General features: G+C 44.3%; 1 long non-coding RNA gene across 1 annotated transcript; it reads left to right on the top strand.

Moving 5' to 3' along the window:
* Positions 1-10,700: 10,700 nt before the first annotated feature.
* LOC136147189 (uncharacterized) lies at positions 10,701-14,956 on the top strand. Its single transcript, XR_010659121.1, has 3 exons — positions 10,701-10,839; positions 11,597-11,702; positions 14,747-14,956. It is a non-coding gene; the product is annotated as an uncharacterized lncRNA (long non-coding RNA).
* Positions 14,957-16,601: the final 1,645 nt, after the last annotated feature.

Genomic DNA, 16,601 nt, shown 5'->3' with positions numbered 1-16,601 from the left:
GAAATAGCTCAGCTGGAATTCCATCACCTCCACTAGCTTTGTTCCTAGTGATGCTTCCTAAGGCACACTTGATTTTGTACTTCAGGATGTCTGGTTCTAGTTGAGTGGTCACACCATTGTAGTTATCTGGTTCATTAAGATCATTTTTGTACAGTTCTTCTGTGTATTCTTGTCACCTTTTCTTAATATCTTCTGATTCTGTTAGGTCCATACCATTTCTGTCCTTTATTGTGCCCATCTTTGCATGAAATGTTCCCTTGGAATCTCTAATTTTCTTGAAGAGATCTCTAGTCTTGCCCATTCTATTGTTTTCCTCTATTTCTTTGCATTGATCACTTAGGAAGGCTTTCTTATCTGTCCTTGCTATTCTTTGGTACTCTGCATTCGAATGGGTATGTCTTTCCTTTTCTCCTTTGCCTTTTGCTTCTCTTCTCTTCTCAGTTATTTGTAAGATCTCCTCAGACAACCAGTTTGCCTTTTTGCATTTCTTTTTCTTGGGGATGGTTTTGATCACTGCTTCCTATACAAGTCATGAACCTTCACCCATAGTTCTTCAAGCACTCTATCAGATCTAATCCCCTGGATCTATTTGCCACTTCCACTGTATAATCATTAGGGATTTGATTTAGGTCATACTTGAATGGTTTAGTGGTTTTCCCTACTATCTTCAATTTAAGTCTGAATCTGGCAATAAGCAGTTCATGATCTGAGCAGCTCCTTGTCTTGTTTTTGCTGACTGTAATAGAGCTTCTCAAATGCAAAGAATATAATCAATCTGATTTCAGTATTGACCATCTGGTGATGTCCATGTGCAGTGTGTAGAGTCATCTCTTGTGTTGTTGAAAGAGGATGTTTGCTATAACCAGTGCATTCTCTTGGCTAAACTCTGTTAGCCTTTTCCTCGCTTCATTCTGTACTCCAAGGCCAAACATACCTGTTATTCCAGGTATCTCCTGACTTCCTAACTTTTGCATTCCAGTCCCCTATGATGAAAAGAACATCTTTTATTGATGTTAGTTCTAGAAGGTCTTATAGATCATCACAAAACTGTTCAACTTCAGCTTCTTCAGCATTAGCAGTTGGGGCATAGACTTGGATTACTGTGATACTGAATTGTTTGCTTTGGAACCAAACAGGGATCATTCTGTCATTTTTGAGAGCACATCCAAAAACTGCATTTCAGACTCTTTGGTTCACTGTGAGGGCTATTCCATTTCTTCTAAGGGATTCTTGCCAATAGTCGTAGATATAATGGTCATATGAATTAAATTCGCCCATTCCGGTCCATTTTAGTTCACTGATTCTTAAAATGTTGATGTTCACTCTTGCCATCTCCTGTTTGGTCACTTCCAATTTACCCTCACTCATGGACCTAACATTCCAGGTTCCTATGCAACACTGTTCTTTACAGCATTGAACTTTACTTCCATCACCAGTCACATACACAACTGAGTTGTTTTTGCTTTGGCTCTGTCTCTTCATTTTTTCTGGAGTTATTTCTCCACTCTTCTCTAGTAGCATATTGGGCACCTACTGACCTGGGGAGTTCATAACTTTTTGCCTGTTCATAGGGTTCTCAAGGCAAGAATACTGAGGTGGTTTGCCATCCCCTTCTCCAGCGGACCACATTTTGTCAGAACTCTCTACCGTGACCTGTGCATCTTGGGTGGCCCTACACGGCAAGGCTCATAGTTGCATTGAGTTAGACAAGGCTGTGGTCCCTGTGATCAGTTTGGTTAGTTTTCTGTGATTGTGGTTTTCATTCTGTCTGCCCTTGATGGATAAGGATATGAGGCTTGTGGAAGTTTCCTGATGGGAGGGAGTGGCTGGGTTTTGTTTCGATGGGCAGGTCATGCTCAGTAAATTTTTTATCTAATTTTCTGTTGATGGGCAGGGGTTGTGTTACCTCCTTTTGTTTGGTATCAGGGAAAACTACATAGGGGTAATGGCACTAATGGCAACTTCCTTCTAAAGGACTTATGCTAGCATGCTGTATTCTGTGCCCCTGACCCCGCAGCAAACCACTGTCAACCCATCCCTCCACCAGAGACTCTGGACACTCAGGCAACTCTGGTTCAGTCCCTTGTGGGGTCACTGCTCCTGTGCTCCTTTCTCCTGGGTCCTGGTGCACATAACGTTTTGTCTGTGCCCTATAAGAGACTGTTTTGCCAATCCTGTGGAAGTTCTGTAAATCAAATCCCACTGGCCTTCAAAGTCCAATTCTCTGGGGGTTCTCAGTCCCTTTACCAGACCCCCAGGTTGGGAAATCGGTTGTGAGTCTTAGAACTTTTCTAACAGTGCAAGAACTTCTTTGGTATAGTTTGGTATCTCCAGTTTGTGGGTTGTCTTCTCAGTGGCTCTATGGTGGGGCTAATGGCAACATCCTCCAAGAGGATTTATGCCACAGGCCATGCCTCCCAGGTCTGCTGCAGCCAGAGCCCCTGTCCCTGTGGCAAGCCACTGTTGACCTGTGCCTCTGCAGGAGACACTCAAACATTCAAAGGCAGGTCTGGCTCAATCTCTATGGAGTCTCTGGGTCACAGTGTGCACCAAGTTTTGTTTGAGCCCTCCAACTGTAGTACTGACTCCAGTAACCAAGACAGACAACCAACAAAATCTCCATTGAGAAATTAAAGCTTAAACAAAATGTACATATATATGATGGACTACTGCTCAGCCATAAAAATATGCCACTGAAGTGAGGAAGTTATGCCCCTGGTAGCCACAAGGATGGACTTTGAAAAATCATACACAAAGGGAAATCAACCAGGCAGAAGAAGACAGTAGTATATATATGATGTACCTTCCAGGAAAAAGAGAAACTGACATACAAAGTAACAAATTTACAACCCAAAAAGCATAGGAGAATTCAAAGCCCAACAAAGGGTCCCCAAGGGGGAAGAAAAAGTGAAAGACAAGGAATGAACTGAGAGGTCCCAACTATCTTAGACATGGGATTCTGTATCTGTAGTAGATAAGTCACAAGGATTATCCTCTTCATCCCTTCCTTCCTTCCACATAAACACAGAAATCCATCTCTAGGAGAGTATCCACAGAACTTATCTCCTACCTTCTTTCACTGTATACACAAAAAACTGAATCTGAGATGCATAATCCATAAGGTTCTAATGCTCAGCAATTGGCTCAACTTCTATGGCAAAAAATCCAGGAAAGAATACAGATTACCCATAGAACATCATACCTGAATCAGACGGTTGCATGCTGACAACAGTCACAGCATTGCACATCAACTATACTGCAACATAAAATGGGCATGACATTAAAGAGAAGGAAAGAAAGTCAGTGCCTACTTTATTCCCCTCCACCTTCCAGATTGGGGCTGCTACCTCATCCCTGGAGCCTAAGCAGGCTTGGGTCCCACTGCTGGACTGGGGTGGGTTCAAGATAGCTTGGCAGGGGGTGCCCTTCACTGAGCCCTTCTGAAACGTCTACTGTCTGTTTTCTTCTGGCTCAGACCAGACTCTCCAGTGGGATCCAGGCCTCCAGGGATCAATTGCTCCAGAGGCAATATTACAAACCCTGCACGTGCCCTGGTGCTGGGCATTCCAGTTCAAGCCTCCTTCTCAGCAGTGTCACTGCTCATTTTTCTGAATATGGAAAATATCTTGCATGAAGCTGTGAGGCTTGGTGGCAGAAATAAAACTGAAAGTTCTGGGATAAACGTGCTGATTATAGAACACATTTAATCCAGCTTTCTACAAAGCACCAGTAAGAACAATACCCTATGTTTGTTTCACACTTTATCAGATTTTCATTTAATAGCTTTTCAGTACTGCTTCCTAATAACCAATTTCATAAGGTTTTCAAGAATTCCTCTGGTCCCTTCTTCAATAGCTCTGGTCTGATCTCTGCCCATGGGACCAATGTAGGTCCCTCAGCTCCTCAAAGCCAGATCTCTGTCCTGCTTTTCAGAGTTGTAATGAGTCATTAAGAGCACTCCAGTTGCTCCCACACACCTGCAAGCAGACAGCTGCGTCTGAAGCCCAGCAAGCATCATAGGCTAGACCCCAGAGCCCCTGGGAACCAGAGATGTGGAGTACATGGGGCGGGACAGATCAGACAGCAGGGAGAAGGGGTGCTGGGCAGTGTCCATGGCCAGGCCTGGGAGCAACGGTTCCAGCCCTGCCCAGACCTCACCTAAAATCCAAGCTTTCTGACCCTTGGCCCCTCTCGTCAGGCTTTTCTGTTCCTGTGTCCTCAGAGGCCTCTGCCCATATGCTCTTCCCCCCAAATCTGGCTTTTCTAGCCTGGGAAATCCCATGGATAGAGGAGCCTGGTGGGCCACAGTCCATGGGTTCACAAAAAGTCTGACAGGACTTAGCCACTAAACAGCAACAACCAGTAGATGAGAAACCAAAGGAATGTTTAAAAAAAAAAAAGATGATAAATCCTGTCACTGTCTTTAGAAGGTAACTGAGAACCGGCTGTCACCCTTAGACACTTTCAGATGAATACACACAGTTGGAAACTGTACCATGTTCCCACATCCTACCACACACATAATGTGATACCAAAGACTTGTGAAATAATAACAATAATCATGATAATCAACCTCTGCTATTCATGACCATGCTCTTAAGACATTTTCAACATGTATTGTTAAACATTTAATCAGTGCTAGGAGAAGGAAATGGCAACCCACTCCAGCGTTCTTGCCTGGAGAATCCCAGGGACGGGGGAGCCTGGTGCACTGCCGTCTATTGGGTCGCACAGAGTCGGACATGACTGAAGTGACTTAGCAGCAGTAGGCATTCACTAGGGGCTTCCCTGGTGGCTTAGACAGTAAAGAATCTGCCTGCAATGCAAGGGACCTGGGTTCAATCCCTGGATTGTGGAGATCCCCTGGAGAAGGAAATGGCTAATGGCTAACTGGAAGGACTAATGCTGAAGCTGAAGCTCCAATACTTTGGCCACTTGATGTGAAGAACTGACTCACTGGCAAAGACCCCACTGCTGGGAAAGATTAAAGGCAGGAGGAGAAGGGGACAACAGAGGATGAGATGGTTGGATGGCATCACCGACTCAATGAACATGAATTTGAGCAAATTCCAGGAGATGGTGATGGACAGGGAAGCCTGGTGTGCCACAGTCCATGGAGTCGGAGAGTCAGACATGACTGAGCAACTGAACTGAACTCAACTGAATGACTCCAGGACTTTAGAGGATGGAGCGTCTTTCACCTGGGGAATTAAACATACCACAAGCTGTGCTGCATGGCCAAAATGAAAACCTTTAACAACAGCAACAACAAATAAGCTCACAGACACAGAGAGCAGATTTAATTAATGTCCTGCGGGAAGTGCATTCACTTCCTTCGACTTGGCGGGTAGCAACAGCATCTAAGAGCTTTGCAAACAGTTGAGAAACTCTCTCGACAGAGGAGCCTAGCGGCCTACAGTCCATAGGATCACAAAGAATCGGACACAACTGAGTGACTTACCACGCACACTTAAAAATACTCGAACAGCATGCAGTCCCCTCTGGAGGGGACGGGTTTCACTGCCGCTGGCCTTCCACTCCCAAGAGAGAATGGAGGCGTGCCGTCCTGGGATGCCCCTCCCAGGGAGGTGCCAAGCGATGCCACCGTGACTCACTCCTCTGCGCTCGCCTCCTGGCTCAGCCGAGAGAGATACGACTGGAGTGCCTCTGAGCACGCAGGAGTCCGGGGAGGGGGCCCAGGCCAAGGTTAGGCTGGGGATGCACAGCCCCATTATCCCCCGACAGCTCCAACAGTCGAGGACCCCGGCGTAAGAGGGTGGAGGAAGCGTGCGGAGGTGGGGGCTGGGAAGCGCGACTCCCTCGGGTTTAGCGCCTTGAGGTGCTGGACTTAAGCAGTGCGGGCCTTCCGCTCGCTCCCTCTGGACCAGTACTTATTTCTTCTCCCAAACCTGTCACTGAAGGCTAGATGGGAGCACTCAAAGTGGGATTCGCCCTGCCCCTCCCTGCCCGCCCTCCGCCCCATGCCAAGCCTTCCACGCTCCTGCACTCCTTCTGTACCTGGACAAGTCCCCCTCCCCAACCTACCCCACCAGGAAGCAACCGCCTCCCCCAAGCGTCTCTCCCCACCCCGCCCCGCCCACTCGCATCTGGGCTCCTGGGGAGCGGGTGATGCCTGCCCAGAGGCTGGAGGCATCAGAAGACTGGGGGCCCCTGTGTCATCTACAGGACTCACCTAACTGATTGCAAATGGAGAGTGTCAATGTCTTGGGAACCCCTGTCATTGTGGCAGCATGGAACAACTTTCACTCCCTGACAACTACTTCGGTTATTGAAATAGAAAAAGGGCAGAACCAGCTGCTCCACTAAAGACTTATAGATTTAGCCTTACTTTTGCCCAGAAGGAAAAATATATCCTCAGCTTACCTATACTACATTGCTTCTTAAATTCCTAGTTTTTAAAAATCCGGGTAAAAAAGCAATCTATAGCTTCAGTGCAATCCCTATCAAGCTACCAATGGTATTTTTCAGAGGATTAGAACAAATAATTTCACAACGTGTAAGGAATTACAAAAAACCTCGAATAGCCAAAGCAATCCTGAGAAAGAAGAATGGAACTGGAAGAATGAACCTGCCTGACTTCAGGCTATACTACAAAGCAACAGTCATCAAGACAGTATGGTACTGGCACAAAGACAGAAACATAGATCAATGGAACAAAATAGAAAGCCCAGAGATAAATCCACACACCTATGGACACCTTATCTTTGACAAAGGAGGCAAGAATATACAATGGAGAAAAGAAAATTTCTTTAATAAGTGGTGCTGGGAAAACTGGTCAATCACTTGTAAAAGAATGAAACTAGAACACTTTCTAATACCATACAGAAAAATAAACTCAAAATGGATTAAAGATCTAAGTGTAAGAGCAGAAACTATAAAACTCCTAGAGGAAAACATAGGCAAAACACTCTCTGATGTAAATCATAGCAGGATCCTCTATGACCCACCTCCCACAGTAATGGAAATAAAAGAAAAAATAAACAAATGGGACCTAATTAAACTTAAAAGAGCTTTTACACAACAAACGAAACTATGAGAAAGGTGACAAGACAGCCTTCAGAATGGGAGAAAATAATAGCAAATGAAGCAACTGACAAAGAATTAATCTCAAAAATATACAAGCAACTCCTGCAGCTCAATTCCAGAAAAATAAGCAACCCAATCAAAAAATGGGCCAAAGAACTCAACAGACATTTCGCCAAAGAAGACATACAGATGGCTAACAAACGCATGAAAACATGCTCAACATCACTCATTATCAGAGAAATGCAAATCAAAACCACAATGAGGTACTATCTCATGCCAGTCAGAATGGCTGCTATCCAAAAGTCTACAAGCAATAAATGCTGGCGAGGGTGTGGAGAAAAGGGAACCCTCTTACACTGTTGGTGGGAATGCAAGCTAGTAGAGTCACTATGGAGAAGGGTGTGGAGATTCCTTAAAAAACTGGAAATAGAATTGCCATACGACCCAACAACCCCACTCCTGGGCATACACACCGAGGAAACCAGAATTGCAAGAGACACGTGTACCCCAATGTTCATCGCAGCACTGTTTACAATAGCCAGGAAATGGAAGCAACCTAGATGTCCATCAGCAGATGAATGGATAAGAAAACTGTGGTACATATACACAATGGAATATTACTCAGCTAATAAAAAGAATGCATTGAATCAGTTCTAATGAGGTGGATGAAATTGGAGCCTATTATACAGAGCCAAGTAAGTCAGAAAGAAAAACACCAATACAGTATATTAACGCATATATATGGAATTTAGAAAGATGGTAATGATGATCCTATATGCAAGATAGCAAAAGAGACACAGATGTAAAGAATGGACTTTTGGATTCTGTGGCAGAAGGTGAGGGTAGGATGATTTGAGAGAATAACATTGAAACATGTATATTATCATATGTAAAATAGATCAGCAGTCCAGGTTCCATGCATGAGACAGGGTGCTCAGGGCTGGTGCACTGGGATGACCCTGAGGGATAGGATGGGGAGGGAGGTGGGAGGGAAGGTCAGGATGGGGAACACATGTACACCCAAGGCTGATTCATGTGAATGTATGGCAAAAACCACCACAATATTGTAAAGTAATTAGCCTCCAATTAAAATTTTAAAATTCCAGGTAACAAAATACCCTGCATATGCTAAGTGAAAGTAACCAGCTTGACTAGGAAAATACTGCATGATATCTCTTGTACATGGAATCTAAAAAATATGAGGAACTACTGAATATAACAAAAAAGAAACAGACTCACAGATATAGAGAATAAACTAGTAGTTACCAGTAGAAATGACCCAGATAACCACGATGGTTTGATCACTCACCTAGAGTCAGACATCCTGGAGTATGAAGTAAAGTGGGCCTTAGGAAGCATCAGCACGAACAAAGCTAGTGGAGGTGATGGAATTCTAGCTGAGCTATTTCAAATCCTAAAAGATGTTGCAGTTAAAGTGATGCACTCAATATGCCAGCAAATTTGGAAAACTCAGCAGTGGCCACAGAACTGGAAAGTTCAGTTTCCATTCCAATCCCAAAGAAGGGCAATGCCAAGGAAAGCTCAAACTACTGCACAACTGCATTCATTTCACGGTACAATAATGATGCTCAAAATTCTCCAAGCAAGGCTTCAAAAGTATGTGACCCAAGAACTTCCAGATGTAAAAAGAGGACTTAGAAAAGGGAGAGGAATCGGAGATCAAATTGCCAATATCTCATGGATCACAGAAAAAGCAAGGGAATTCCAGACAAACATCTGCTTCATTGACTACACTAAAGCCTTTGACTGTGTGGATAATAACAAACTGTGGAAAATTCTTAAAGAGATAGGAATACCAGACCACCTTGCCTGTCTCCTGAGGAACCTGTATGAAGGTCAAGAAGCAACAGTTAGAACTGGACACAGAACAACAGACTGGTTCAATATTGGGAAAGGAGTATTCAAGGCTGTATATTGTGATCCTGCTTATTTAACTTATATGCAGAGTACATCATGTGAAATGCTGGGCTGGATGAAGCACAGGCTGGAATCAAAACTGCTGGGAGAAATATCAATAACCTTAGATATGCAGATGACACCACCACCGCCTTTATGGCAGAAAGTGAACAAGAGCCTCTTGATGAAGGTGAAAGAGGAAAGCGAAAGAGCAGTCTTAAAACTTAATATTCAAAAAACTATGATCACCTTGTCCCATCACTTCGTGACAAATAGATGGGGAAACAATGGAAACAGAGAGACATTATTTCCTTGGGCTCCTAAATCACTTTGGACAGTGACTGCAGCCATGAAACTAAAAGACTCTTGCTCCTTGGAAGAAAAGCTATGACGAACCTAGACAGCTAATGTATTAAAAAGCAGAAACATCCCTTTGCTGACAAAGGTCCATATAGTTAAAGCTATAGTTTTTCCAGTAGTCACGTATGGATGTGAGAGTTGGACCATAAAGAAGCGTGAGCTTCAAAGAATTGGTGCTTTTGAACTGTGATGTTGGAGAAGTCTCTTGTTAGTCCCTTGGACTGCAAGGAGATCAACCCAATCAATCCTAAAAGAAATCAACCCTGAAAATTCATTGAAAGGACTGATGTTGAAGCTGGAACTCCAATATTTTGGCCACCTGATGCAAAGAACTGACTCTGGAAAAGCGGTGGTGCTGGGAAAGACAGAGGTCAGGAGGATAAGGGGATGAGAGAGGACAAGATGGTTGGATGACATCACTGACTCAATGGACATAAGTTTGAGCAAGCTCCAGGAGATGGTGAAGGACAGGGAAGCCTGCAATGCCGCAGTCCATGGGGTTGCAAAGAGTCTGAGTTGACTTAGCGACTTAACAACAACAACAATGCTCAAATCCATTTGGATCTCCGAATTAAACTGGAGTTTCACCTTGTTATTTTGAAGGTCTTCCCTGAAGGTAGCCTAAACCGACACAGTTGTGGTTCCAGGCTCTCCACTTGGCCAGCTGGACAGAAAACCCAAAGTTGCAGATACCAGTTAACAAACAAGCAGGAGCGAATGACTTACCCTAAGTCCACAAGCATCCGCCAGGGCTGCATTCGGTAGTTTTAGGACGTCAGCCGGAACCGTCTATCCTAAACTCTCAGCTCTGCTTGCTGGCGTCCTCCTCACACAAGTGGCTCTGCCTTTACAGAAACGAGATAGCAACCAAGCGCCATAAGCTGACGTCACGTCCGCTTCCACCCGCGCAAGCTGACCTCATCTCGCAACTGCTCCCAACGGAAATAGAGCTTATCTTCCCCGGAAGTCGAGCGGGAAGCCCAGTCCTGAGTTCTGATTGGCCACTCTCTCAGTATTGAGCCAATCATGGTGGCCAGGGTGGATGGAACATGCTCATTGGCCAGGTGGAGGTCACGTGACCATCCTCTCTAGGAAACTTGCCAACTGTTGGCCCTGAGTCTGGGTGGGGCATTGTGTGATTCCGTGAGCTGGGGTCAGAATCCAGTTCCTGTGTTCTTTGTTTCCTGGGATGTACCTGCTGGCATCCTCTTTCCATACCTAGCCCTCCTGTTTACAAAAGAATTCCTGATTCATTTCCTCCCTTCCCAAGCTCCATTTCACCCACTCACACCACAAAGGAGCAAGACCACCTGTTTGAAGACACGGTGGGGGTCGCCGCCCAGCCCCCAGACTTGCTTTTTGTGTCCTTTTACACGGATTCATTCAGTCAACAAACTTCCACTGAGCCCCTGCTACACGCTGGAATAGGTTTGCAGGACCGTTAGTTCTGTGTACTGGGCGCCACCCAGGGGCCTTCCAAAGGAATCCAGTTTTTGTCTGAGGAAGCGTCTGGAGGTGAGTTTCATGTCCCACTCTGCCACCCACTGTGTCGTCTTGAGGAAGTGTTCCCCCTCTCGGGCCTCTCCTTTCTTATCTGCAAAATGAGGCGCTAGGGAAAATGAGGCTTCTGGAACCCCCTCAACTCTGACATACTGTGGTTGGGTCCTAAAATCTGTTTATCCAGCTGTGAGTCAGCCTGTGAGCTCTATGGACAGTGACAGTACTCCAGGAAAGGGCTGGGCTGAGTCCAAGATCACACAGCTGTGTACCTAAATCCCTCTCCCTCTCAGCTGGTAGGGGCACCAGGGCAGAGGAGGATCAGGACTTCCTGTGCCTGTGAGGAGCCTGGCTCTAGGTCCCCATGGGGTTGCCTGTTGCTGCTCCAGAAAAATCTCTTCTGGGGCATTTGTGATTCCCAAGCCCTCCCACTGAAGGTCAATTTTGGGACTCTGAACGGAAGTAGAGGGAGGACACAGGAGGGGAGGAGAGGGTGAGTTGGAAGTCCCATGCAGCCTGTCCTCCCCCACCCCCCCACCCCCTTCCTCCCTTTCTCTGTCACAGATTAAATCGGTCATGGCTTCTTGAAATAGAGACTCTTGATGTGTTGGTGGAGGAACCTTTGTGAAGCAGGCTCAGGGGGGAGAACATTTTCTTCTGGAGGGGTCTAGTTTCTCTTCACTCTGAACATTTGGGGACTTGAATTAACTACCCTGGTCAGTCTGTCACTTTTTGTCAGTTCACTTCATTAATCCATCTATTTCCTTTTATTTAGCTCATCCTTTTTTTTTCCCCCCCAAATAAGGAAGACATTGGAAAACAGAGAACCTAAGAACAGAAACTGGATTAGCTGTCCTTCCAAAAGACAGGAGCAGCAGCTGGTAAGACATGTGAGTGAGTGAATGAGTGAAGTCGCTCAGTTGTGTCTGACTCTTTATGACCCCATGGACTGTAGCCTACTAGGCTCCTCTGTCCATGGAATTTTCCAGGCAAGAATACTGGAGTGGGTTGCCATTTCCTTCTCCAGGAGACGTTCCCGACTCAGGATTGAACCCAGGTCTCCCACATTGTACACAGATGCTTTACCATCTGAGCCACCAGGGAAGTCTTCCACCTTTTGGGGCCACATAGTCACTCACCGCTGCTTCTCTTTGTGCAGCACTAGGTCCTCCCCTCTTTAAGTCTGTTGGTTTCTCTCCAGTTCCACTGCCAGAACCCTGATTTAAAGTCTATCCTTTGTCTTCAGAAAACTGAAGTGGCCTCCTAGTGTTTCTCCCCAATCCACTTTCCTGTTCTCCTCACTACAGCCAGGGTGAGTTATTAAAAATTGAAAATGTACTCAGTGGTTTCCACTGCTTGTGAGATACATGTCAAAACCTTAAGCCTGGAGTGGAGCCAGATTATGATCCATCCACATTCGGTGCCCTTTGCTGTGGTGTCCCTCTTTTGGGGGATTATACAGTCCTGTCCCTTGTCTGTCATTGCAAAGGGGCTGATGAACAGTGAGAGAAATGTGAGCACACACTTAAGAACCAGAGTGTAGCTCACCTCTTCTTTTTCTTTTTCTCTGGCAAAGATGATAAGTATATAGACTGCTCTGTCAGCCCAACGCGAGAGGGAAAATGACATGGAGCAGAGCCATGTGAGCGTATATACATATATCATGTGGCATGTAGTGTGTATTATCTAGCATGTAGTATATATTATACATTAAGCATGTAGTGTGTACTATGCAGTATGTAGTATGTAGCAGGTATATACAGCACAGGTTCTTTGGTCTGGGTGAAGGCTAGTTCTCTGACTGCTGCTTTTCTTACATTCGTAAATTCCCATGGTTTCTATAGAAAGCACTGCATTTTGGTATTTTTCTTTCTTCGGGTCAGTTGTTGTTCAGTCACTAAGTCATGTCAAGCTCTTTGCAAACTCATAGACTGAAGCACACCAGGCCCTGTCCTTCACCATCTCCTGGAGCTTGCTCAAACTCATGTCCATTGAGTTGGTGATGCCATCCAACCATCTCATCCTCTGTTGCCCCCTTTTCCTCCCACCTTCAATCTTTCCCAGCATCAGGCTCTTTTCCAATGAGTGGGGTCTTCACATCCAGTGGCCAAAGTATTGGAGCTTCAGCTTCAGTCCTTCCAATGAATATTCAGGGTTGAATTTCTTTAGGATCGACTCGTTTGATCTCGTTTGATCCAAGGGACTCTCAAGAGTCGTCTGCAGCACCACAGTTTGAAAGCATCAAATCTTCAGTGTTCAGCCTTCTTTATGGTCCAACTCCCACATCTGTACATGACTACTGGAAAAACCATAGCTTTGACTAGATGAACCTTTGTCAGCAAACTGATGTCTTTGCTTTCTAATATACTGTCTAGTTAATACAGCTTAGCTGTGTTGTGTTAAATCCAAGTTGTTTAGGGTCTCTTGAGGGCAGGTCTCATTATGAAGAATAAAATGCTGTTGGGCCTACTTCAGGACAGTTTCTTTCTCTCCTGCTAGAAGTGGAGCGCACTGTCTCCTTTTTCAGTGCAAGAACCAAGTAGAATTCTGAAGGTAAGACTCAGAAAGCTGGGGGGAACCCTCATCATACTGGGCCTCCCCAAAGATTTTAAGTCTCAGACCGGTTGCACTGAGCCTCCAGCATCTGTTGATTGTGATTCAGGTTTCCTCCTTGGTGTCCATGTGCATTTCTGCTCTGGTGCATCAGAGCCCACCTGTCTGTCTCTGAGACCTCAGGCCTGGAGTTGGCCTTCTGACCTACCTCACTTTTCTTCTGATGGCTCTAACAGAGCCATGATTAAAATTACTGATTTTCAGTTTAGTTTTTCACTTGTTAGAATGGCAGCTTCCAAACTCTTCACATGCCGAACCAGAAATAAAAAGGCTGAATTATCCTTTTTATTCCTTTATTTCCCTGTGAAAGCTTTGCTTTTTTCAATGATTATTAATAAAATCATCTCTCATTTCATTCTTAATTCCCAGTTATTTGTTATACTATGATTTGTCTAACTATTCTTCCTTTGATAGAAATTTGATGACGTCCAGCTTCACTATTTATCATAGACACTGCTGCAGTAAGATTCATGTAAAGAATTTATTACACTGATAGCTAACTGCTCAGTTTGTCTTACTTTCTCTTAGATAGCAAGCAATTTTTAACATTTCTTTTGTGGGGATTATATGCTTTATAGTGAAGTTAATGCTATTCTTGGATAAAGACTCTTATGAAGAAATTGGACTTCAAGGCTGTCCATCTCAGTATTCTGGGGGGAAAAGATCATGAAATTTAAGAAGTATTATGCTCACTCTGGTCTTCTGAGGTGTCACTAGTGGTAAAGAATCCACCTGCCAAGGCAAGAGACACAGGTTCAATCCCTGGGTGGGGGAGATCCCATGAAATAGGAAGTGGCAACCCTCTCCAGTATTCTTGCCTAGAGAATCCCACGGACAGAGGAGCCTGGTGGGCCAAAGAGTCAGACACGACTGAGTGACTAAACACACATGCACATGCTCACTCCATCACTTTTTAACAAACTAGTAACATTTTTAAAGAATAAAAAATACTTTATGCATCATAATACAATCTCTGAACAACTCACCCTGAACTCAGGCTTATGGGGTGGAGCATATGTGACAGTTAAGGGATAGGACAGACTGTAAGCTAAATTTAAATGCCTCTGTTCTTTTTGCTCAGGAAAAGTATCACTTTCTTTTGCCTTTAAAACTTCTGACTCCAGGGGTGTCAGAGGATATCACTGTTGCACTTGCTGCTCTTCCACTGCAAAGCTGCCAGTTACAAAGCTTGTAGAATTGAACATGGTGCAGTAGACATCTGGCTTTTGGGTCAAATATTCAAAGTGATGAACCCAAGAGAGGGATTTACAAAGTTTGATTCTCAATGGAGACTATCCTTTGACTTCCCCAGGACTCCATGATTACTGAAGAAACTCGCTGATGATTCTGGAGATGTGGTTCTGCTGAGGACGTCTGGCTTGAACATCAGTAGTTAAGGCTTTCATGTCCATGGGTGGTGTAGAGTTGACCTCCTGATGACCTCTGCTGTTGGTCACTGACCATGGGAAATTAAAAATTTAAAACAGCACAGTGCTGGAAATGCTGATTGTAGAAAGTTTGATGGAAGAATTTATTAAAATATTCATTTGGCTGTGTTGGGTCTTAGTTGCGGCATGCAGAATCTTTCATTGTGGCGTGTGGACCTCTCTACTTGTGGCAGTCAGATTCTAGAGTATGGGCTCTGTTGCCCCATGACATGAAGGATCTTAATTCCCAGGCCAGGGATGGAACCCATGTTCTCTGCGTTGGAAGGCATATTCTTAGCTGATGGACCACCAGGGAAGTCCCTGGAACAATTTTTACTATCCATAAAATTTACAAAACTCTGATCTTCAAAAGAAAAAAAAAAAGTACTCTTTTTCCACACTGTGTGTTTACAGATGAAATTTCTATCCCTCTATTTTGAAAAGTTTCTATTTATCTGATGGATTTATCTTTTAATCAGGATTCTAGAAAGTGTGAAAGAATATCATTCTCCTTCAAAGAAAAGCAGCCATAGAAATTTGATTTTGACTGAGTTTCTTTGATTTGTTTGATATTAAGCTGTATGAGCAATTTATTTTGGAAATTAATCCTTTGTTGGTTGCATCGTTTGGAAATATTTTCTCCCACTCTGTAGATTGTCTTTTCATTGTATTTATGGTTTCCTTTGCAAAAGCATTTAATTAGGTTCTATTTATTTTTATTTCCATTACTCTAGGAGACAGATCCAAAAAGATATCTCTGTGATTTATGTCAGTGTTTTTTCTGCCTATTCTCCTCTAGGAGTTTTATAGTACCCAGCCTTACATTTAGGTCTTTAATCCACTTTGAGTTTTTTTGTATATGGTGTTAGAGAACGTTCTAATTTCATTCTTTTACATGAAGTTGTTCACTTTTCCCAGCACCACTTATTGAAGAGACTTTTCTCCATTGTACCCTTGTCTCCTTTGTTGTAGATTGACTGTGTGTGTTCTCAGTCCTGTCTCTTTGCAGCCCCATGGACCATAAATGGGCTTATTTCTGGACTTTAATGCTGTTCCATCTATCAGTACGTCTACTTCTGTGCCAGTACCATAGTGTTTTGAATACTGTAGCTCTGTAGCATGGTCTGAAGTCAGGGAGCCTGATTCCTCCAGCTCCATTCTTTCCATCTATTTGTATGGTTGTCCATTTCTTTCATCAGCATCTTAGTTTTTGGAATATGGGCCTTTTGTCTCCTCTTAGGTAGGTTTATTCCAAGGTATTTTATTCTACTTGATGCAATGGTAAATGTGAATGTTTCCTTAATTTCTCTGATATTCCATTGGTGGTTTATGTCTCAAAATGCAACAGATTTCTGTGTATTAATTTTGTATCCAGCAACTTTGCCAAATTAATTAACAAGCTTCAGTAGTTTTCTGGGAGTGTCTTTAGGATTTTCTCCATACAGCATCATGTCCTCTATAAAATGGTATTTCTGTGGCGAGTACAGACAGGAGAGGGGAGCGAGGCCAGGCTAGTATGTTGGGGTGGTCCCTGGAATGGAGCAGGGCTCTCACAGGACACTTTTCTTCCTCTCTCTGTTTCTCAGCCCCCTCTTGGTTCCTGGTTGAGTGGGTAGCAGTCAGTTGGCAGGGGCAGGCTGGCATGGCTGTGACATTTCTGCAGTCCAGTGCTTTGGTCAAGTCACAAGATTGTCAATCCTTCCTGGTGGGAGCTTTCAAAGACAGAGCATGGGGCCGGGG

This window comes from Muntiacus reevesi, chromosome 15 (assembly GCF_963930625.1).
Source record: "Muntiacus reevesi chromosome 15, mMunRee1.1, whole genome shotgun sequence".
NCBI classification, from domain to species: Eukaryota; Metazoa; Chordata; class Mammalia; order Artiodactyla; family Cervidae; genus Muntiacus; species Muntiacus reevesi.
Note: the sequence above shows the minus strand (reverse complement) of the source record. Positions and strands in the feature narration are given on the sequence as shown.